General features: G+C 38.6%; 28 non-coding genes across 28 annotated transcripts; all 28 read right to left on the bottom strand.

Moving 5' to 3' along the window:
• Positions 1-3,339: 3,339 nt before the first annotated feature.
• On the bottom strand, positions 3,340-3,411 carry Trnap-ugg (transfer RNA proline (anticodon UGG)). Its single transcript has one exon. It is a non-coding gene; the product is annotated as a tRNA-Pro (tRNA).
• An 83-nt stretch (positions 3,412-3,494) lies between these two features.
• Trnap-ugg (transfer RNA proline (anticodon UGG)) lies at positions 3,495-3,566 on the bottom strand. The gene has a single exon. It is a non-coding gene; the product is annotated as a tRNA-Pro (tRNA).
• A 387-nt stretch (positions 3,567-3,953) lies between these two features.
• On the bottom strand, positions 3,954-4,025 carry Trnap-ugg (transfer RNA proline (anticodon UGG)). The gene has a single exon. It is a non-coding gene; the product is annotated as a tRNA-Pro (tRNA).
• A 387-nt stretch (positions 4,026-4,412) lies between these two features.
• Positions 4,413-4,484, bottom strand: Trnap-ugg (transfer RNA proline (anticodon UGG)). The gene has a single exon. It is a non-coding gene; the product is annotated as a tRNA-Pro (tRNA).
• A 387-nt stretch (positions 4,485-4,871) lies between these two features.
• On the bottom strand, positions 4,872-4,942 carry Trnap-agg (transfer RNA proline (anticodon AGG)). The gene has a single exon. It is a non-coding gene; the product is annotated as a tRNA-Pro (tRNA).
• An 83-nt stretch (positions 4,943-5,025) lies between these two features.
• Positions 5,026-5,097, bottom strand: Trnap-ugg (transfer RNA proline (anticodon UGG)). Its single transcript has one exon. It is a non-coding gene; the product is annotated as a tRNA-Pro (tRNA).
• Positions 5,098-5,639: 542 nt separating this feature from the next.
• On the bottom strand, positions 5,640-5,711 carry Trnap-ugg (transfer RNA proline (anticodon UGG)). The gene has a single exon. It is a non-coding gene; the product is annotated as a tRNA-Pro (tRNA).
• Positions 5,712-6,098: 387 nt separating this feature from the next.
• Trnap-agg (transfer RNA proline (anticodon AGG)) lies at positions 6,099-6,170 on the bottom strand. The gene has a single exon. It is a non-coding gene; the product is annotated as a tRNA-Pro (tRNA).
• A 542-nt stretch (positions 6,171-6,712) lies between these two features.
• Trnap-agg (transfer RNA proline (anticodon AGG)) lies at positions 6,713-6,783 on the bottom strand. The gene has a single exon. It is a non-coding gene; the product is annotated as a tRNA-Pro (tRNA).
• A 697-nt stretch (positions 6,784-7,480) lies between these two features.
• On the bottom strand, positions 7,481-7,552 carry Trnap-ugg (transfer RNA proline (anticodon UGG)). Its single transcript has one exon. It is a non-coding gene; the product is annotated as a tRNA-Pro (tRNA).
• Positions 7,553-8,094: 542 nt separating this feature from the next.
• Positions 8,095-8,166, bottom strand: Trnap-cgg (transfer RNA proline (anticodon CGG)). The gene has a single exon. It is a non-coding gene; the product is annotated as a tRNA-Pro (tRNA).
• An 83-nt stretch (positions 8,167-8,249) lies between these two features.
• Trnap-ugg (transfer RNA proline (anticodon UGG)) lies at positions 8,250-8,321 on the bottom strand. Its single transcript has one exon. It is a non-coding gene; the product is annotated as a tRNA-Pro (tRNA).
• Positions 8,322-8,708: 387 nt separating this feature from the next.
• On the bottom strand, positions 8,709-8,780 carry Trnap-ugg (transfer RNA proline (anticodon UGG)). Its single transcript has one exon. It is a non-coding gene; the product is annotated as a tRNA-Pro (tRNA).
• Positions 8,781-9,167: 387 nt separating this feature from the next.
• Trnap-agg (transfer RNA proline (anticodon AGG)) lies at positions 9,168-9,239 on the bottom strand. Its single transcript has one exon. It is a non-coding gene; the product is annotated as a tRNA-Pro (tRNA).
• Positions 9,240-9,781: 542 nt separating this feature from the next.
• Positions 9,782-9,852, bottom strand: Trnap-agg (transfer RNA proline (anticodon AGG)). The gene has a single exon. It is a non-coding gene; the product is annotated as a tRNA-Pro (tRNA).
• A 697-nt stretch (positions 9,853-10,549) lies between these two features.
• On the bottom strand, positions 10,550-10,621 carry Trnap-ugg (transfer RNA proline (anticodon UGG)). The gene has a single exon. It is a non-coding gene; the product is annotated as a tRNA-Pro (tRNA).
• A 542-nt stretch (positions 10,622-11,163) lies between these two features.
• On the bottom strand, positions 11,164-11,235 carry Trnap-cgg (transfer RNA proline (anticodon CGG)). The gene has a single exon. It is a non-coding gene; the product is annotated as a tRNA-Pro (tRNA).
• Positions 11,236-11,318: 83 nt separating this feature from the next.
• Positions 11,319-11,390, bottom strand: Trnap-ugg (transfer RNA proline (anticodon UGG)). The gene has a single exon. It is a non-coding gene; the product is annotated as a tRNA-Pro (tRNA).
• A 1,016-nt stretch (positions 11,391-12,406) lies between these two features.
• Trnap-agg (transfer RNA proline (anticodon AGG)) lies at positions 12,407-12,478 on the bottom strand. The gene has a single exon. It is a non-coding gene; the product is annotated as a tRNA-Pro (tRNA).
• An 83-nt stretch (positions 12,479-12,561) lies between these two features.
• On the bottom strand, positions 12,562-12,633 carry Trnap-cgg (transfer RNA proline (anticodon CGG)). The gene has a single exon. It is a non-coding gene; the product is annotated as a tRNA-Pro (tRNA).
• Positions 12,634-13,959: 1,326 nt separating this feature from the next.
• Positions 13,960-14,031, bottom strand: Trnap-agg (transfer RNA proline (anticodon AGG)). The gene has a single exon. It is a non-coding gene; the product is annotated as a tRNA-Pro (tRNA).
• A 1,001-nt stretch (positions 14,032-15,032) lies between these two features.
• Trnap-agg (transfer RNA proline (anticodon AGG)) lies at positions 15,033-15,104 on the bottom strand. Its single transcript has one exon. It is a non-coding gene; the product is annotated as a tRNA-Pro (tRNA).
• A 542-nt stretch (positions 15,105-15,646) lies between these two features.
• Trnap-agg (transfer RNA proline (anticodon AGG)) lies at positions 15,647-15,717 on the bottom strand. The gene has a single exon. It is a non-coding gene; the product is annotated as a tRNA-Pro (tRNA).
• Positions 15,718-16,873: 1,156 nt separating this feature from the next.
• On the bottom strand, positions 16,874-16,945 carry Trnap-cgg (transfer RNA proline (anticodon CGG)). The gene has a single exon. It is a non-coding gene; the product is annotated as a tRNA-Pro (tRNA).
• An 83-nt stretch (positions 16,946-17,028) lies between these two features.
• On the bottom strand, positions 17,029-17,100 carry Trnap-ugg (transfer RNA proline (anticodon UGG)). The gene has a single exon. It is a non-coding gene; the product is annotated as a tRNA-Pro (tRNA).
• Positions 17,101-17,487: 387 nt separating this feature from the next.
• On the bottom strand, positions 17,488-17,559 carry Trnap-ugg (transfer RNA proline (anticodon UGG)). Its single transcript has one exon. It is a non-coding gene; the product is annotated as a tRNA-Pro (tRNA).
• A 387-nt stretch (positions 17,560-17,946) lies between these two features.
• Trnap-agg (transfer RNA proline (anticodon AGG)) lies at positions 17,947-18,018 on the bottom strand. The gene has a single exon. It is a non-coding gene; the product is annotated as a tRNA-Pro (tRNA).
• A 542-nt stretch (positions 18,019-18,560) lies between these two features.
• Trnap-ugg (transfer RNA proline (anticodon UGG)) lies at positions 18,561-18,632 on the bottom strand. The gene has a single exon. It is a non-coding gene; the product is annotated as a tRNA-Pro (tRNA).
• Between the last annotated feature and the right edge of the window lie 527 nt (positions 18,633-19,159).

The following is a 19,159-nucleotide window of genomic DNA, read 5'->3' as shown; positions in this document are numbered from 1 at the left end:
GGGCTCGTCCGGGACTTGCAACCTAAGCAAGAATCATACCCCTAGACCAGGGATGTCCAACATACAGCCCGCCTGAGATTTTTGTCCGGCCCGCTAGTCATTTTCACTCCAAAAATAGTATTTTGAACTTTGACTCTTGGCCTAAATAAAATGTACCAGTCGGTTATTAAGGGCGCAGTAATAGTATAATATACCTAATTTTCTTGAAATTTAATAGGTTCTTCGGCCCATTGACTTATTTCAGGTGACAATGCGTCCCAATATAATTGATATTTGGTATAAATTCAAAATATTCTTCTTTATAGGGCCCGTCCGGGAATTGAACCCGGGACCTCTTGCACCCAAAGCAAGAATCATACCTCTAGACCAGGCATGCACAACTCAAAACAGTACGCGGGCCGTTTCAGGGAAAAATTATTTTTCGCGGGCCGCATGCTAACGTTGTTGTAACTAACGTGTAGCCTACTTTATATAATGTAACCGTTAAATAAGAGATATCGTTGAGAAGATGGTTACTGTCAAGAGACGGTTGCCTCTCGCACTGCAGTATCTAGTTTTTAACGCTTATCGGCGGTAAAGCATCGGATTCGTTGATGGTGTCACTGTAACCGTGGAGAAACGTTTATTATTGTTTTGTTCTATTTATCTCTCATAAGAGCTTGTAACTATGTTTCGACGGTTTTATAACAAAAGTAACCCCTCGACGGTGACAAACAAAAACAAATCCAACGAAGTATAAATTCCTAACATTAACAAGAAATCTACATACAAGACAAATATCAAAAAATGAAATTTAATGAGAAACGTTACATCTTTTGTTCGCAACAAGCAAGTCATAATTAGGCGAGATGCTGGAAGTTGATATTTTTAGGATATCTTCCAAATGTCCATCAGTAAGCAAGGATCGTTGCTTACTCTTGTTATAGTTCATTACTGAGAACGTTTGCTCACATATATATGTGCTTCCAAATAAGCTGAAAATTTGTTTTGCCATGGTAAGCAAATTTTTAAACTTTTCTTTGGGCAAAGACTTGTAAAATTCTTGCAAACTGCTTTCTCCATATTTTGTTTTGTACAAAGATGAAGTTTGCAAATCAATGACCTCCATTTGTAAATGTGGAGGTGCTTCTTCCGGCTCTATTGAAAATGGATTTTCAATGATTTTTAGCTGTAGTTTTTCTTCACTGGAAAGAGAAAGCCTGCTGTTAAATTCTTCAATCAGAAATTTGATTTGTTGAGCATATTTGATTCCTACTGCTGAATGCCTCTCTTGCAAAATATGCTGTGAACAGGTTGGAAAATGTACCAATATTCCATCTAAAAGCTGATTTTTGAAAAGTCGTAACTTTGCTTTGAACCCGTTTACCGCAGCAAAAAGATCGAAAATCACCTTCCTTTTCCTTGAAGCTTCATATTGAGGTCGTTCAAATGTGAAGTAATGTCGCAAAGAAAAAATAAATCTTCATTCCAAGACAAATCGTCTAGCTCGGAAAACTTTTTTGGCTCCGTTTCCAAAAATTTCTTTATCTCGTCTTTCAAAGCAATGAACCGTTTTAGTACTTTTCCTCGACTTAGCCACCTTACATCGGTGTGGTACACTACGTCACCATATTCTGCACCAGTTTCTTCAAGAAACGATTTAAATAAGCGATGCTTTACTTTTCTAGTCCGAATGTAGTTTACAATCGAAACTGCGACCGACATCACATGATCAAATTTTAAAACCTTGCTGCATAAAACCTGTTGGTGTATGATGCAGTGGTGAGCAATTATGTTTCTACCAATAACCTCCTGTAGCAAAGACATCGCTCCTTTCGTCTTTCCGCACATTGCTGGAGCACCGTCAGTGCACATTCCAACCAATTTTTTAAAATCAACGGATAGTTTTGTAGTAATGCAATCAACAATTTCGCCGCAGATGTGTTTTCCAGTGGTACGACCTTTCATAGACTGCATACCAGCAAGGTTCTCAGACACGTTAAAATTATCGTCAATGCCTCTTATAAACACCAAAAGCTGTGCTGTATCAGTACAGTCCGTACTTTCATCCACAGCCAAAGAATAAGAATGAAATTCATTTACTTTTTGTTGTAGTTGATTTGTTAAGTTTGCCGCAATATCTTCAACTCTTCGTTGTACAGTTGTACGTGAAAGACTAACGCTTCGAAATTTCTCGATCTCTCTCGGGCATATCCTAGAAACTGCACGCAACATGCATTTTTTAACGAATTCTCCCTCAGTGAAACTTTTTCCTGCAGCAGCAATATCCGTTGATATTTCGTAGCTAACTCTGGTAGCGGTAACATTTACCGGACGCTTAAAAAAATTTCGTTCCGAGCAAAGATTCTTAAGTAAACTGTCTGCTTTAAGGTTCCTTTCAGTAGCATCTAATTCAGCTAGGTTCGGGTGATTCGATTCAAAATGGCGTCTCAGATTATACTCCTTTGGGACTGCAACCACATTTCGGCAAACAAGACACAGTATTTTCGAGTTTGTTTCTGTAAATAAGTATTTACTTGTCCATTCTCGGTTAAAGATTCTGCCCTCATTTTCAATCTTCCTTCTCTTGTTTTCAGTTATAACGCGATTACGGCCTTACGGGGTACTGTATATTTCACAAAATGCTGACAACTCAACCAACAGTAAACTCAACTTTGTGCAGAAACAAGCAACAAAGGTTGGATTGTTCTTGTAAAATTTTTCAGCAAAAATGAGCGAAATCACGGAATAGCTCGCGGGCCGCATGAAAAGGTTTCGCGGGCCGCATGTTGTGCATGCCTGCTCTAGACCAACGAACCGGTGAAGTTGCATCTTTTTGCTTCATATTATAAGAATTAATGTTTATGGTATTTAGTCCAAATTCCAAAATTTCTTCTTTATAGGGCTCGTCCGGGACTTGCAACCTAAGCAAGAATCATACCCCTAGACCAGGGATGTCCAACATGCGGCCCGCCTGAGATTTTTGTCCGGCCCGCTAGTCATTTTCACTCCAAAAATAGTATTTTGAACTTTGAATCTTGGCCTAAATAAAATGTACCAGTCGGTTATTAGGGGCGCAGTAATAGTATAATATACCTATTTTTCTTGAAATTTAATAGGTTCTGCGGTCCATTGACTTATTTCAGGTGACAATGCGGCCCAATATAATTGATATTTGGTATAAATTCAAAATATTCTTCTTTATAGGGCTCGTCCGGGAATTGAACCCGGGACCTCTTGCACCCTAAACAAGAATCATACCCTAGACCAACGAGCCGATAAAGTTTCATTTATCTGCTTCATATTACATGAATGAAACTTTTTGATATTTGGTATAAATTCAAAATAATCTTCTTTATAGGGCTCGTCCGGGAATTGAACCCGGGTCCTCTTGCACCCAAAGCAAGAATCATACCCCTAGACCAACGAGCCGATGAAGTTTCATTTATTTGCTTCATATTATAACCATAAAACTTTTTGATATTTGGTATAAATTCAAAATAATCTTCTTTATAGGGCTCGTCCGGGAATTGAACCCGGGACCTCTTGCACCCAAAGCAAGAATCATACCCCTAGACCAACGAGCCGGTGAAGTTGCATCTTTTTGCTTCATATTATAAGAATAAATGTTTATGATATTTAGTCCAAATTCCAAAATTTCTTCTTTATAGGGCTCGTCCGGGACTTGCAACCTAAGCAAGAATCATACCCCTAGACCAGGGATGTCCAACATGCAGCCCGCCTGAGATTTTTGTCCGGCCCGCTAGTCATTTTCACTCCAAAAATAGTATTTTGAACTTTGAATCTTGGCCTAAATAAAATGTACCAGTCGGTTATTAGGGGCGCAGTAATAGTATAATATACCTAATTTTCTTGAAATTTAATAGGTTCTGCGGCCCATTGACTTATTTCAGGTGACAATGCGTCCCAATATAATTGATATTTGGTATAAATTCAAAATATTCTTCTTTAGAGGGCTCGTCCGGGAATTGAACCCGGGACCTCTTGCACCCAAAGCAAGAATCATACCTCTAGACCAACGAGCCGGTGAAGTTACATCTTTTTGCTTCATATTATAAGAATAAATGTTTATGGTATTTAGTCCAAATTCCAAAACTTCTTCTTTATAGGGCTCGTCCGGGACTTGCAACCTAAGCAAGAATCATACCCCTAGACCAGGGATGTCCAACATGCGGCCCGCCTGAGATTTTTGTCCGGCCCGCTAGTCATTTTCACTCCAAAAATAGTATTTTGAACTTTGACTCTTGGCCTAAATAAAATGTACCAGTCGGTTATTAGGGGCGCAGTAATAGTATAATATACCTAATTTTCTTGAAATTTAATAGGTTCTGCGGCCCATTGACTTATTTCAGGTGACAATGCGTCCCAATATAATTGATATTTGGTATAAATTCAAAATATTCTTCTTTATAGGGCTCGTCCGGGAATTGAACCCGGGACCTCTTGCACCCAAAGCAAGAATCATACCTCTAGACCAACGAGCCGGTGAAGTTACATCTTTTTGCTTCATATTATAAGAATAAATGTTTATGGTATTTAGTCCAAATTCCAAAATTTCTTCTTTATAGGGCTCGTCCGGGACTTGCAACCTAAGCAAGAATCATACCCCTAGACCAGGGATGTCCAACATGCGGCCCGCCTGAGATTTTTGTCCGGCCCGCTAGTCATTTTCACTCCAAAAATAGTATTTTGAACTTTGAATCTTGGCCTAAATAAAATGTACCAGTCGGTTATTAGGGGCGCAGTAATAGTATAATATACCTATTTTTCTTGAAATTTAATAGGTTCTGCGGTCCATTGACTTATTTCAGGTGACAATGCGGCCCAATATAATTGATATTTGGTATAAATTCAAAATATTCTTCTTTATAGGGCTCGTCCGGGAATTGAACCCGGGACCTCTTGCACCCTAAGCAAGAATCATACCCTAGACCAACGAGCCGATAAAGTTTCATTTATCTGCTTCATATTACATGAATGAAACTTTTTGATATTTCGTATAAATTCAAAATAATCTTCTTTATAGGGCTCGTCCGGGAATTGAACCCGGGTCCTCTTGCACCCAAAGCAAGAATCATACCCCTAGACCAACGAGCCGATGAAGTTTCATTTATTTGCTTCATATTATAACCATAAAACTTTTTGATATTTGGTATAAATTCAAAATAATCTTCTTTATAGGGCTCGTCCGGGAATTGAACCCGGGACCTCTTGCACCCAAAGCAAGAATCATACCCCTAGACCAACGAACCGGTGAAGTTGCATCTTTTTGCTTCATATTATAAGAATAAATGTTTATGGTATTTAGTCCAAATTCCAAAACTTCTTCTTTATAGGGCTCGTCCGGGACTTGCAACCTAAGCAAGAATCATACCCCTAGACCAGGGATGTCCAACATGCGGCCCGCCTGAGATTTTTGTCCGGCCCGCTAGTCATTTTCACTCCAAAAATAGTATTTTGAACTTTGAATCTTGGCCTAAATAAAATGTACCAGTCGGTTATTAGGGGCGCAGTAATAGTATAATATACCTAATTTTCTTGAAATTTAATAGATTCTGCGGCCCATTGACTTATTTCAGGTGACAATGCGTCCCAATATAATTGATATTTGGTATAAATTCAAAATATTCTTCTTTATAGGGCTCGTCCGGGAATTGAACCCGGGACCTCTTGCACCCAAAGCAAGAATCATACCTCTAGACCAACGAGCCGGTGAAGTTACATCTTTTTGCTTCATATTATAAGAATAAATGTTTATGGTATTTAGTCCAAATTCCAAAACTTCTTCTTTATAGGGCTCGTCCGGGACTTGCAACCTAAGCCAGAATCATACCCCTAGACCAGGGATGTCCAACATGCGGCCCGCCTGAGATTTTTGTCCGGCCCGCTAGTCATTTTCACTCCAAAAATAGTATTTTGAACTTTGAATCTTGGCCTAAATAAAATGTACCAGTCGGTTATTAGGGGCGCAGTAATAGTATAATATACCTATTTTTCTTGAAATTTAATAGGTTCTGCCGTCCATTGACTTATTTCAGGTGACAATGCGGCCCAATATAAATGATATTTGGTATAAATTCAAAATATTCTTCTTTATAGGGCTCGTCCGGGAATTGAACCCGGGACCTCTTGCACCCTAAGCAAGAATCATACCCCTAGATCAACGAGCCGATAAAGTTTCATTTATCTGCTTCATATTATATGAATATAACTTTTTGATATTTGGTATAAATTCAAAATAATCTTCTTTATAGGGATCGTCCGGAAATTGACCCCGTGACCTCTTGCACCCAAAGTAAGAATCATACCCCTAGACCAACGAGCCGGTGAAGTTGCATCTTTTTGCTTCATATTATAAGAATAAATGTTTATGATATTTAGTCCAAATTCCAAAACTTCTTTTTTATAGGGCTCGTCCGGGACTTGCAACCTAAGCAAGAATCATACCCCTAGACCAGGGATGTCCAACATGCGGCCCGCCTGAGATTTTTGTCCGGCCCGCTAGTCATTTTCACTCCAAAAATAGTATTTTGAACTTTGAATCTTGGCCTAAATAAAATGTACCAGTCGGTTATTAGGGGCGCAGTAATAGTATAATACACCTAAATTTCTTGAAATTTAATAGGTTCTGCGGGCCATTGACTTATTTCAGGTGACAATGCGGCCCAATATAATTGATATTTGGTATAAAATCAAAATATTCTTCTTTATAGGGCTCGTCCGGGAATTGAACCCGGGACCTCTTGCACCCTAAGCAAGAATCATACCCTAGACCAACGAGCCGATAAAGTTTCATTTATCTGCTTCATATTACATGAATGAAACTTTTTGATATTTGGTATAAATTCAAAATAATCTTCTTTATAGGGCTCGACCGGGAATTGAACCCGGGTCCTCTTGCACCCAAAGCAAGAATCATACCCCTAGACCAACGAGCCGATGAAGTTTCATTTATTTGCTTCATATTATAACCATAAAACTTTTTGATATTTGGTATAAATTCAAAATAATCTTCTTTATAGGGCTCGTCCGGGAATTGAACCCGGGACCTCTTGCACCCAAAGCAAGAATCATACCCCTAGACCAACGAACCGGTGAAGTTGCATCTTTTTGCTTCATATTATAAGAATAAATGTTTATGATATTTAGTCCAAATTCCAAAATTTCTTCTTTATAGGGCTCGTCCGGGACTTGCAACCTAAGCAAGAATCATACCCCTAGACCAGGGATGTCCAACATGTGGCCCGCCTGAGATTTTTGTCCGGCCCGCTAGTCATTTTCACTCCAAAAATAGTATTTTGAACTTTGAATCTTGGCCTAAATAAAATGTACCAGTCGGTTATTAGGGGCGCAGTAATAGTATAATATACCTAATTTTCTTGAAATTTAATAGGTTCTGCGGCCCATTGACTTATTTCAGGTGACAATGCGTCCCAATATAATTGATATTTGGTATAAATTCAAAATATTCTTCTTTATAGGGCTCGTCCGGGAATTGAACCCGGGACCTCTTGCACCCAAAGCAAGAATCATACCTCTAGACCAACGAGCCGGTGAAGTTACATCTTTTTGCTTCATATTATAAGAATAAATGTTTATGGTATTTAGTCCAAATTCCAAAACTTCTTCTTTATAGGGCTCGTCCGGGACTTGCAACCTAAGCAAGAATCATACCCCTAGACCAGGGATGTCCAACATGCGGCCCGCCTGAGATTTTTGTCCGGCCCGCTAGTCATTTTCACTCCAAAAATAGTATTTTGAACTTTGAATCTTGGCCTAAATAAAATGTACCAGTCGGTTATTAGGGGCGCAGTAATAGTATAATATATCTATTTTTCTTGAAATTTAATAGGTTCTGCGGCCCATTGACTTATTTCAGGTGACAATGCGGCCCAATATAATTGATATTTGGTATAAATTCAAAATATTTTTCTTTATAGGGCTCGTCTGGGAATTGAACCCGGGAACTCTTGCACCCTAAGCAAGAATCATACCCCTAGACCAACGAGCCGATAAAGTTTCATTTATCTGCTTCATATTATATGAATATAACTTTTTGATATTTGGTATAAATTCAAAATAATCTTCTTTATAGGGCTCGTCCGGGAATTGAACCCGGGACCTCTTGCACCCGAAGCAAGAATCATACCCTTAGACCAACGAGCCGATAAAGTTTCATTTATCTGCTTCATATTATATGAATATAACTTTTTGATATTTGTTATTAATTCAAAATAATCTTCTTTATAGGGCTCGTCCGGGAATTGAACCCGGAACCTCTTGCACCCAAAGCAAGAATCATACCCCTAGACCAACGAGCCGGTGAAGTTGCATCTTTTTGCTTCATATTATAAGAATAAATGTTTATGATATTTAGTCCAAATTCCAAAACTTCTTCTTTATAGGGCTCGTCCGGGACTTGCAACCTAAGCAAGAATCATACCCCTAGACCAGGGATGTCCAACATGCGGCCCGCCTGAGATTTTTGTCCGGCCCGCTAGTCATTTTCACTCCAAAAATAGTATTTTGAACTTTGAATCTTGGCCTAAATAAAATGTACCAGTCGGTTATTAGGGGTGCAGTAATAGTATAATATACCTAAATTTCTTGAAATTTAATAGGTTCTGCGGCCCATTGACTTATTTCAGGTGACAATGCGTCCCAATATAATTGATATTTGGTATAAATTCAAAATATTCTTCTTTATAGGGCTCGTCCGGGAATTGAACCCGGGACCTCTTGCACCCAAAGCAAGAATCATACCTCTAGACCAACGAGCCGGTGAAGTTACATCTTTTTGCTTCATATTATAAGAATAAATGTTTATGGTATTTAGTCCAAATTCCAAAATTTCTTCTTTATAGGGCTCGTCCGGGACTTGCAACCTAAGCAAGAATCATACCCCTAGACCAGGGATGTCCAACATGCGGCCCGCCTGAGATTTTTGTCCGGCCCGCTAGTCATTTTCACTCCAAAAATAGTATTTTGAACTTTGAATCTTGGCCTAAATAAAATGTACCAGTCGGTTATTAGGGGCGCAGTAATAGTATAATATACCTATTTTTCTTGAAATTTAATAGGTTCTGCCGTCCATTGACTTATTTCAGGTGACAATGCGGCCCAATATAAATGATATTTGGTATAAATTCAAAATATTCTTCTTTATAGGGCTCGTCCGGGAATTGAACCCGGGACCTCTTGCACCCTAAGCAAGAATCATACCCCTAGACCAACGAGCCGATAAAGTTTCATTTATCTGCTTCATATTATATGAATATAACTTTTTGATATTTGGTATAAATTCAAAATAATCTTCTTTATAGGGATCGTCCGGAAATTGACCCCGTGACCTCTTGCACCCAAAGTAAGAATCATACCCCTAGACCAACGAGCCGGTGAAGTTGCATCTTTTTGCTTCATATTATAAGAATAAATGTTTATGATATTTAGTCCAAATTCCAAAACTTCTTTTTTATAGGGCTCGTCCGGGACTTGCAACCTAAGCAAGAATCATACCCCTAGACCAAGGATGTCCAACATGCGGCCCGCCTGAGATTTTTGTCCGGCCCGCTAGTCATTTTCACTCCAAAAATAGTATTTTGAACTTTGAATCTTGGCCTAAATAAAATGTACCAGTCGGTTATTAGGGGCGCAGTAATAGTATAATACACCTAAATTTCTTGAAATTTAATAGGTTCTGCGGGCCATTGACTTATTTCAGGTGACAATGCGGCCCAATATAATTGATATTTGGTATAAAATCAAAATATTCTTCTTTATAGGGCTCGTCCGGGAATTGAACCCGGGACCTCTTGCACCCTAAGCAAGAATCATACCCTAGACCAACGAGCCGATAAAGTTTCATTTATCTGCTTCATATTACATGAATGAAACTTTTTGATATTTGGTATAAATTCAAAATAATCTTCTTTATAGGGCTCGACCAGGAATTGAACCCGGGTCCTCTTGCACCCAAAGCAAGAATCATACCCCTAGACCAACGAGCCGATGAAGTTTCATTTATTTGCTTCATATTATAACCATAAAACTTTTTGATATTTGGTATAAATTCAAAATAATCTTCTTTATAGGGCTCGTCCGGGAATTGAACCCGGGACCTCTTGCACCCAAAGCAAGAATCATACCCCTAGACCAACGAACCGGTGAAGTTGCATCTTTTTGCTTCATATTATAAGAATAAATGTTTATGATATTTAGTCCAAATTCCAAAATTTCTTCTTTATAGGGCTCGTCCGGGACTTGCAACCAAAGCAAGAATCATACCCCTAGACCAGGGATGTCCAACATGTGGCCCGCCTGAGATTTTTGTCCGGCCCGCTAGTCATTTTCACTCCAAAAATAGTATTTTGAACTTTGAATCTTGGCCTAAATAAAATGTACCAGTCGGTTATTAGGGGCGCAGTAATAGTATAATATACCTAATTTTCTTGAAATTTAATAGGTTCTGCGGCCCATTGACTTATTTCAGGTGACAATGCGTCCCAATATAATTGATATTTGGTATAAATTCAAAATATTCTTCTTTATAGGGCTCGTCCGGGAATTGAACCCGGGACCTCTTGCACCCAAAGCAAGAATCATACCTCTAGACCAACGAGCCGGTGAAGTTACATCTTTTTGCTTCATATTATAAGAATAAATGTTTATGGTATTTAGTCCAAATTCCAAAACTTCTTCTTTATAGGGCTCGTCCGGGACTTGCAACCTAAGCAAGAATCATACCCCTAGACCAGGGATGTCCAACATGCGGCCCGCCTGAGATTTTTGTCCGGCCCGCTAGTCATTTTCACTCCAAAAATAGTATTTTGAACTTTGAATCTTGGCCTAAATAAAATGTACCAGTCGGTTATTAGGGGCGCAGTAATAGTATAATATATCTATTTTTCTTGAAATTTAATAGGTTCTGCGGCCCATTGACTTATTTCAGGTGACAATGCGGCCCAATATAATTGATATTTGGTATAAATTCAAAATATTCTTCTTTATAGGGCTCGTCTGGGAATTGAACCCGGGAACTCTTGCACCCTAAGCAAGAATCATACCCCTAGACCAACGAGCCGATAAAGTTTCATTTATCTGCTTCATATTATATGAATATAACTTTTTGATAATTGGTATAAATTCAAAATAATCTTCTTTATAGGGCTCGTCCGGGAATTGAACCCGGGACCTCTTGCACCCGAAGCAAGAATCATACCCTTAGACCAACGAGCCGATAAAGTTTCATTTATCTGCTTCATATTATATGAATATAACTTTTTGATATTTGTTATTAATTCAAAATAATCTTCTTTATAGGGCTCGTCCGGGAATTGAACCCGGAACCTCTTGCACCCAAAGCAAGAATCATACCCCTAGACCAACGAGCCGGTGAAGTTGCATCTTTTTGCTTCATATTATAAGAATAAATGTTTATGATATTTAGTCCAAATTCCAAAACTTCTTCTTTATAGGGCTCGTCCGGGACTTGCAACCTAAGCAAGAATCATACCCCTAGACCAGGGATGTCCAACATGCGGCCCGCCTGAGATTTTTGTCCGGCCCGCTAGTCATTTTCACTCCAAAAATAGTATTTTGAACTTTGAATCTTGGCCTAAATAAAATGTACCAGTCGGTTATTAGGGGTGCAGTAATAGTATAATATACCTAAATTTCTTGAAATTTAATAGGTTCTGCGGCCCATTGACTTATTTCAGGTGACCAATATAATAAAAGGCTGGACATCACTGTCCTAGACCAACGAGCGGCAGAGGTTAAGTCTTTTCCCTTCATACTGTATAGAATATTTTGACATTTGATGTATTTGACATTTCACTTCATATTATATGAAAGTACGAAGTACGAAAGAAGTTTCATTTATTTGCTTCATATTACATGAATGAAACTTTTTGATATTTGGTATAAATTCAAAATAATCTTCTGTATAGGGGTCGTCCGGGAATTGAACCCGGAACCTCTTGCACCCAAAGCAAGAATCATACCTCTAGACCAACGAGCCGGTGAAGTTACATCTTTTTGCTTCATATTATAAGAATAAATGTTTATGGTATTTAGTCCAAATTCCAAAACTTCTTCTTTATAGGGCTCGTCCGGGACTTGCAACCTAAGCAAGAATCATACCCCTAGACCAGGGATGTCCAACATGCGGCCCGCCTGAGATTTTTGTCCGGCCCGCTAGTCATTTTCACTCCAAAAATAGTATTTTGAACTTTGAATCTTGGCCTAAATAAAATGTACCAGTCGGTTATTAGGGGCGCAGTAATAGTATAATATATCTATTTTTCTTGAAATTTAATAGGTTCTGCGGCCCATTGACTTATTTCAGGTGACAATGCGGCCCAATATAATTGATATTTGGTATAAATTCAAAATATTCTTCTTTATAGGGCTCGTCTGGGAATTGAACCCGGGACCTCTTGCACCCTAAGCAAGAATCATACCCCTAGACCAACGAGCCGATAAAGTTTCATTTATCTGCTTCATATTATATGAATATAACTTTTTGATATTTGGTGTAAATTCAAAATAATCTTCTTTATAGGGCTCGTCCGGGAATTGAACCCGGGACCTCTTGCACCCGAAGCAAGAATCATACCCCTAGACCAACGAGCCGATAAAGTTTCATTTATCTGCTTCATATTATATGAATATAACTTTTTGATATTTGTTATTAATTCAAAATAATCTTCTTTATAGGGCTCGTCCGGGAATTGAACCCGGGACCTCTTGCACCCAAAGCAAGAATCATATCCCTAGACCAACGAGCCGGTGAAGTTGCATCTTTTTGCTTCATATTATAAGAATAAATGTTTATGATATTTAGTCCAAATTCCAAAACTTCTTCTTTATAGGGCTCGTCCGGGACTTGCAACCTAAGCAAGAATCATACCCCTAGACCAGGGATGTCCAACATGCGGCCCGCCTGAGATTTTTGTCCGGCCCGCTAGTCATTTTCACTCCAAAAATAGTATTTTGAACTTTGAATCTTGGCCTAAATAAAATGTACCAGTCGGTTATTAGGGGTGCAGTAATAGTATAATATACCTAAATTTCTTGAAATTTAATAGGTTCTGCGGCCCATTGACTTATTTCAGGTGACCAATATAATAAAAGGCTGGACATCACTGTCCTAGACCAACGAGCGGCAGAGGTTAAGTCTTTTCCCTTCATACTGTATAGAATATTTTGACATTTGATGTATTTGACATTTCACTTCATATTATATGAAAGTACGAAGTACGAAAGAAGTTTCATTTATTTGCTTCATATTACATGAATGAAACTTTTTGATATTTGGTATAAATTCAAAATAATCTTCTGTATAGGTGTCGTCCGGGAATTGAACCCGGAACCTCTTGCACCCAAAGCAAGAATCATACCCCTAGACCAACGAGCCGATGAAGTTTCATTTATTTGCTTCATATTATAACCATAAAACTCTTTGATATTTGGTATAAATTCAAAATAATCTTCTTTATAGGGCTCGTCCGGGAATTGAACCCGGGACTTCTTGCACCCAAAGCAAGAATCATACCCCTAGACCAACGAGCCTGTGAAGTTGCATCTTTTTGCTTCATATTATAAGAATAAATGTTTATGATATTTAGTCCAAATTCCAAAACTTCTTCTCTATAGGGCTCGTCCGGGACTTGCAACCTAAGCAAGAATCATACCCCTAGACCAGGGATGTCCAACATGCGGCCCGCCTGAGATTTTTGTCCGGCCCGCTAGTCATTTTCACTCCAAAAATAGTATTTTGAACTTTGAATCTTGGCCTAAATAAAATGTACCAGTCGGTTATTAGGGGCGCAGTAATAGTATAATGTACCTATTTTTCTTGAAATTTAATAGGTTCTGCGGCCCATTGACTTATTTCAGGTGACAATGCGGCCCAATATAATTGATATTTGGTATAAATTCAAAATATTCTTCTTTATAGGGCTCGTCCGGGAATTGAACCCGGGACCTCTTGCACCCTAAGCAAGAATCATACCCCTAGACCAACGAGCCGATAAAGATTCATTTATCTGCTTCATATTATATGAATAAAACTTTTTGATATTTGGTATAAATTCAAAAAAATCTTCTTTATAGGGCTCGTCCGGGAATTGAACCCGGGACCTCTTGCACCCAAAGCAAGAATCATATCCCTAGACCAACGAGCCGATGAAGTTGCATCTTTTTGCTTCATATTATAAGAATAAATGTTTATGATATTTAGTCCAAATTCCAAAACTTCTTCTTTATAAAGCTCGTCCGGGACTTGCAACCTAAGCAAGAATCATACCCCTAGACCAGGGATGTCCAACATGCGGCCCGCCTGAGATTTTTGTCCGGCCCGCTAGTCATTTTCACTCCAAAAATAGTATTTTGAACTTTGAATCTTGGCCTAAATAAAATGTACCAGTCGGTTATTAGGGGCGCAGTAATAGTATAATATACCTATTTTTCTTGAAATTTAATAGGTTCTGCGGTCCATTGACTTATTTCAGGTGACAATGCGGCCCAATATAATTGATATTTGGTATAAATTCAAAATATTCTTCTTTATAGGGCTCGTCCGGGAATTGAACCCGGGACCTCTTGCACCCAAAGCAAGAATCATATCCCTAGACCAACGAGCCGGTGAAGTTGCATCTTTTTGCTTCATATTATAAGAATAAATGTTTATGATATTTACTCCAAATTCCAAAACTTCTTCTTTATAGGGCTCGTCCGGGACTTGCAACCTAAGCAAGAATCATACCCCTAGACCAGGGATGTCCAACATGCGGCCCGCCTGAGATTTTTGTCCGGCCCGCTAGTCATTTTCACTCCAAAAATAGTATTTTGAACTTTGAATCTTGGCCTAAATAAAATGTACCAGTCGGTTATTAGGGGCGCAGTAATAGTATAATATATCTATTTTTCTTGAAATTTAATAGGTTCTGCGGCCCATTGACTTATTTCAGGTGACAATGCGGCCCAATATAAATGATATTTGGTATAAATTCAAAATATTCTTCTTTATAGGGCTCGTCCGGGAATTGAACCCGGGACCTCTTGCACCCTAAGCAAGAATCATACCCCTAGACCAACGAGCCGATAAAGTTTCATTTATCTGCTTCATATTATATGAATATAACTTTTTGATATTTGGTATAAATTCAAAATAATCTTCTTTATAGGGATCGTCCGGAAATTGACCCCGTGACCTCTTGCACCCAAAGTAAGAATCATACCCCTAGACCAACGAGCCGGTGAAGTTGCATCTTTTTGCTTCATATTATAAGAATAAATGTTTATGATATTTAGTCCAAATTCCAAAACTTCTTTTTTATAGGGCTCGTCCGGGACTTGCAACCTAAGCAAGAATCATACCCCTAGACCAGGGATGTCCAACATGCGGCCCGCCTGAGATTTTTGTCCGGCCCGCTAGTCATTTTCACTCCAAAAATAGTATTTTGAACTTTGAATCTTGGCCTAAATAAAATGTACCAGTCGGTTATTAGGGGCGCAGTAATAGTATAATACACCTAAATTTCTTGAAATTTAATAGGTTCTGCGGGCCATTGACTTATTTCAGGTGACAATGCGGCCCAATATAATTGATATTTGGTATAAAATCAAAATATTCTTCTTTATAGGGCTCGTCCGGGAATTGAACCCGGGACCTCTTGCACCCTAAGCAAGAATCATACCCTAGACCAACGAGCCGATAAAGTTTCATTTATCTGCTTCATATTACATGAATGAAACTTTTTGATATTTGGTATAAATTCAAAATAATCTTCTTTATAGGGCTCGACCGGGAATTGAACCCGGGTCCTCTTGCACCCAAAGCAAGAATCATACCCCTAGACCAACGAGCCGATGAAGTTTCATTTATTTGCTTCATATTATAACCATAAAACTTTTTGATATTTGGTATAAATTCAAAATAATCTTCTTTATAGAGCTCGTCCGGGAATTGAACCCGGGACCTCTTGCACCCAAAGCAAGAATCATACCCCTAGACCAACGAACCGGTGAAGTTGCATCTTTTTGCTTCATATTATAAGAATAAATGTTTATGATATTTAGTCCAAATTCCAAAATTTCTTCTTTATAGGGCTCGTCCGGGACTTGCAACCTAAGCAAGAATCATACCCCTAGACCAGGGATGTCCAACATGTGGCCCGCCTGAGATTTTTGTCCGGCCCGCTAGTCATTTTCACTCCAAAAATAGTATTTTGAACTTTGAATCTTGGCCTAAATAAAATGTACCAGTCGGTTATTAGGGGCGCAGTAATAGTATAATATACCTAATTTTCTTGAAATTTAATAGGTTCTGCGGCCCATTGACTTATTTCAGGTGACAATGCGTCCCAATATAATTGATATTTGGTATAAATTCAAAATATTCTTCTTTATAGGGCTCGTCCGGGACTTGCAACCTAAGCAAGAATCATACCCCTAGACCAGGGATGTCCAACATGCGGCCCGCCTGAGATTTTTGTCCGGCCCGCTAGTCATTTTCACTCCAAAAATAGTATTTTGAACTTTGAATCTTGGCCTAAATAAAATGTACCAGTCGGTTATTAGGGGCGCAGTAATAGTATAATATATCTATTTTTCTTGAAATTTAATAGGTTCTGCGGCCCATTGACTTATTTCAGGTGACAATGCGGCCCAATATAATTGATATTTGGTATAAATTCAAAATATTCTTCTTTATAGGGCTCGTCTGGGAATTGAACCCGGGAACTCTTGCACCCTAAGCAAGAATCATACCCCTAGACCAACGAGCCGATAAAGTTTCATTTATCTGCTTCATATTATATGAATATAACTTTTTGATATTTGGTATAAATTCAAAATAATCTTCTTTATAGGGCTCGTCCGGGAATTGAACCCGGGACCTCTTGCACCCGAAGCAAGAATCATACCCTTAGACCAACGAGCCGATAAAGTTTCATTTATCTGCTTCATATTATATGAATATAACTTTTTGATATTTGTTATTAATTCAAAATAATCTTCTTTATAGGGCTCGTCCGGGAATTGAACCCGGAACCTCTTGCACCCAAAGCAAGAATCATACCCCTAGACCAACGAGCCGGTGAAGTTGCATCTTTTTGCTTCATATTATAAGAATAAATGTTTATGATATTTAGTCCAAATTCCAAAACTTCTTCTTTATAGGGCTCGTCCGGGACTTGCAACCTAAGCAAGAATCATACCCCTAGACCAGGGATGTCCAACATGCGGCCCGCCTGAGATTTTTGTCCGGCCCGCTAGTCATTTTCACTCCAAAAATAGTATTTTGAACTTTGAATCTTGGCCTAAATAAAATGTACCAGTCGGTTATTAGGGGTGCAGTAATAGTATAATATACCTAAATTTCTTGAAATTTAATAGGTTCTGCGGCCCATTGACTTATTTCAGGTGACAATGCGTCCCAATATAATTGATATTTGGTATAAATTCAAAATATTCTTCTTTATAGGGCTCGTCCGGGAATTGAACCCGGGACCTCTTGCACCCAAAGCAAGAATCATACCTCTAGACCAACGAGCCGGTGAAGTTACATCTTTTTGCTTCATATTATAAGAATAAATGTTTATGGTATTTAGTCCAAATTCCAAAATTTCTTCTTTATAGGGCTCGTCCGGGACTTGCAACCTAAGCAAGAATCATACCCCTAGACCAGGGATGTCCAACATGCGGCCCGCCTGAGATTTTTGTCCGGCCCGCTAGTCATTTTCACTCCAAAAATAGTATTTTGAACTTTGAATCTTGGCCTAAATAAAATGTACCAGTCGGTTATTAGGGGCGCAGTAATAGTATAATATACCTATTTTTCTTGAAATTTAATAGGTTCTGCCGTCCATTGACTTATTTCAGGTGACAATGCGGCCCAATATAAATGATATTTGGTATAAATTCAAAATATTCTTCTTTATAGGGCTCGTCCGGGAATTGAACCCGGGACCTCTTGCACCCTAAGCAAGAATCATACCCCTAGACCAACGAGCCGATAAAGTTTCATTTATCTGCTTCATATTATATGAATATAACTTTTTGATATTTGGTATAAATTCAAAATAATCTTCTTTATAGGGCTCGTCCGGGAATTGAACCCGGGACCTCTTGCACCCAAAGCAAGAATCATACCCCTAGACCAACGAACCGGTGAAGTTGCATCTTTTTGCTTCATATTATAAGAATAAATGTTTATGATATTTAGTCCAAATTCCAAAATTTCTTCTTTATAGGGCTCGTCCGGGACTTGCAACCTAAGCAAGAATCATACCCCTAGACCAGGGATGTCCAACATGTGGCCCGCCTGAGATTTTTGTCCGGCCCGCTAGTCATTTTCACTCCAAAAATAGTATTTTGAACTTTGAATCTTGGCCTAAATAAAATGTACCAGTCGGTTATTAGGGGCGCAGTAATAGTATAATATACCTAATTTTCTTGAAATTTAATAGGTTCTGCGGCCCATTGACTTATTTCAGGTGACAATGCGTCCCAATATAATTGATATTTGGTATAAATTCAAAATATTCTTCTTTATAGGGCTCGTCCGGGAATTGAACCCGGGACCTCTTGCACCCAAAGCAAGAATCATACCTCTAGACCAACGAGCCGGTGAAGTTACATCTTTTTGCTTCATATTATAAGAATAAATGTTTATGGTATTTAGTCCAAATTCCAAAACTTCTTCTTTATAGGGCTCGTCCGGGACTTGCAACCTAAGCAAGAATCATACCCCTAGACCAGGGATGTCCAACATGCGGCCCGCCTGAGATTTTTGTCCGGCCCGCTAGTCATTTTCACTCCAAAAATAGTATTTTGAACTTTGAATCTTGGCCTAAATAAAATGTACCAGTCGGTTATTAGGGGCGCAGTAATAGTATAATATATCTATTTTTCTTGAAATTTAATAGGTTCTGCGGCCCATTGACTTATTTCAGGTGACAATGCGGCCCAATATAATTGATATTTGGTATAAATTCAAAATATTCTTCTTTATAGGGCTCGTCTGGGAATTGAACCCGGGAACTCTTGCACCCTAAGCAAGAATCATACCCCTAGACCAACGAGCCGATAAAGTTTCATTTATCTGCTTCATATTATATGAATATAACTTTTTGATAATTGGTATAAATTCAAA

The sequence above is a fragment of the Clavelina lepadiformis genome, chromosome 7, assembly GCF_947623445.1.
Source record: "Clavelina lepadiformis chromosome 7, kaClaLepa1.1, whole genome shotgun sequence".
In the NCBI taxonomy this organism is placed as follows: domain Eukaryota; kingdom Metazoa; phylum Chordata; class Ascidiacea; order Aplousobranchia; family Clavelinidae; genus Clavelina; species Clavelina lepadiformis.
The sequence above is the reverse complement of the archived record's forward strand: the minus strand, read 5'-3'. Positions and strand labels throughout refer to the sequence as shown.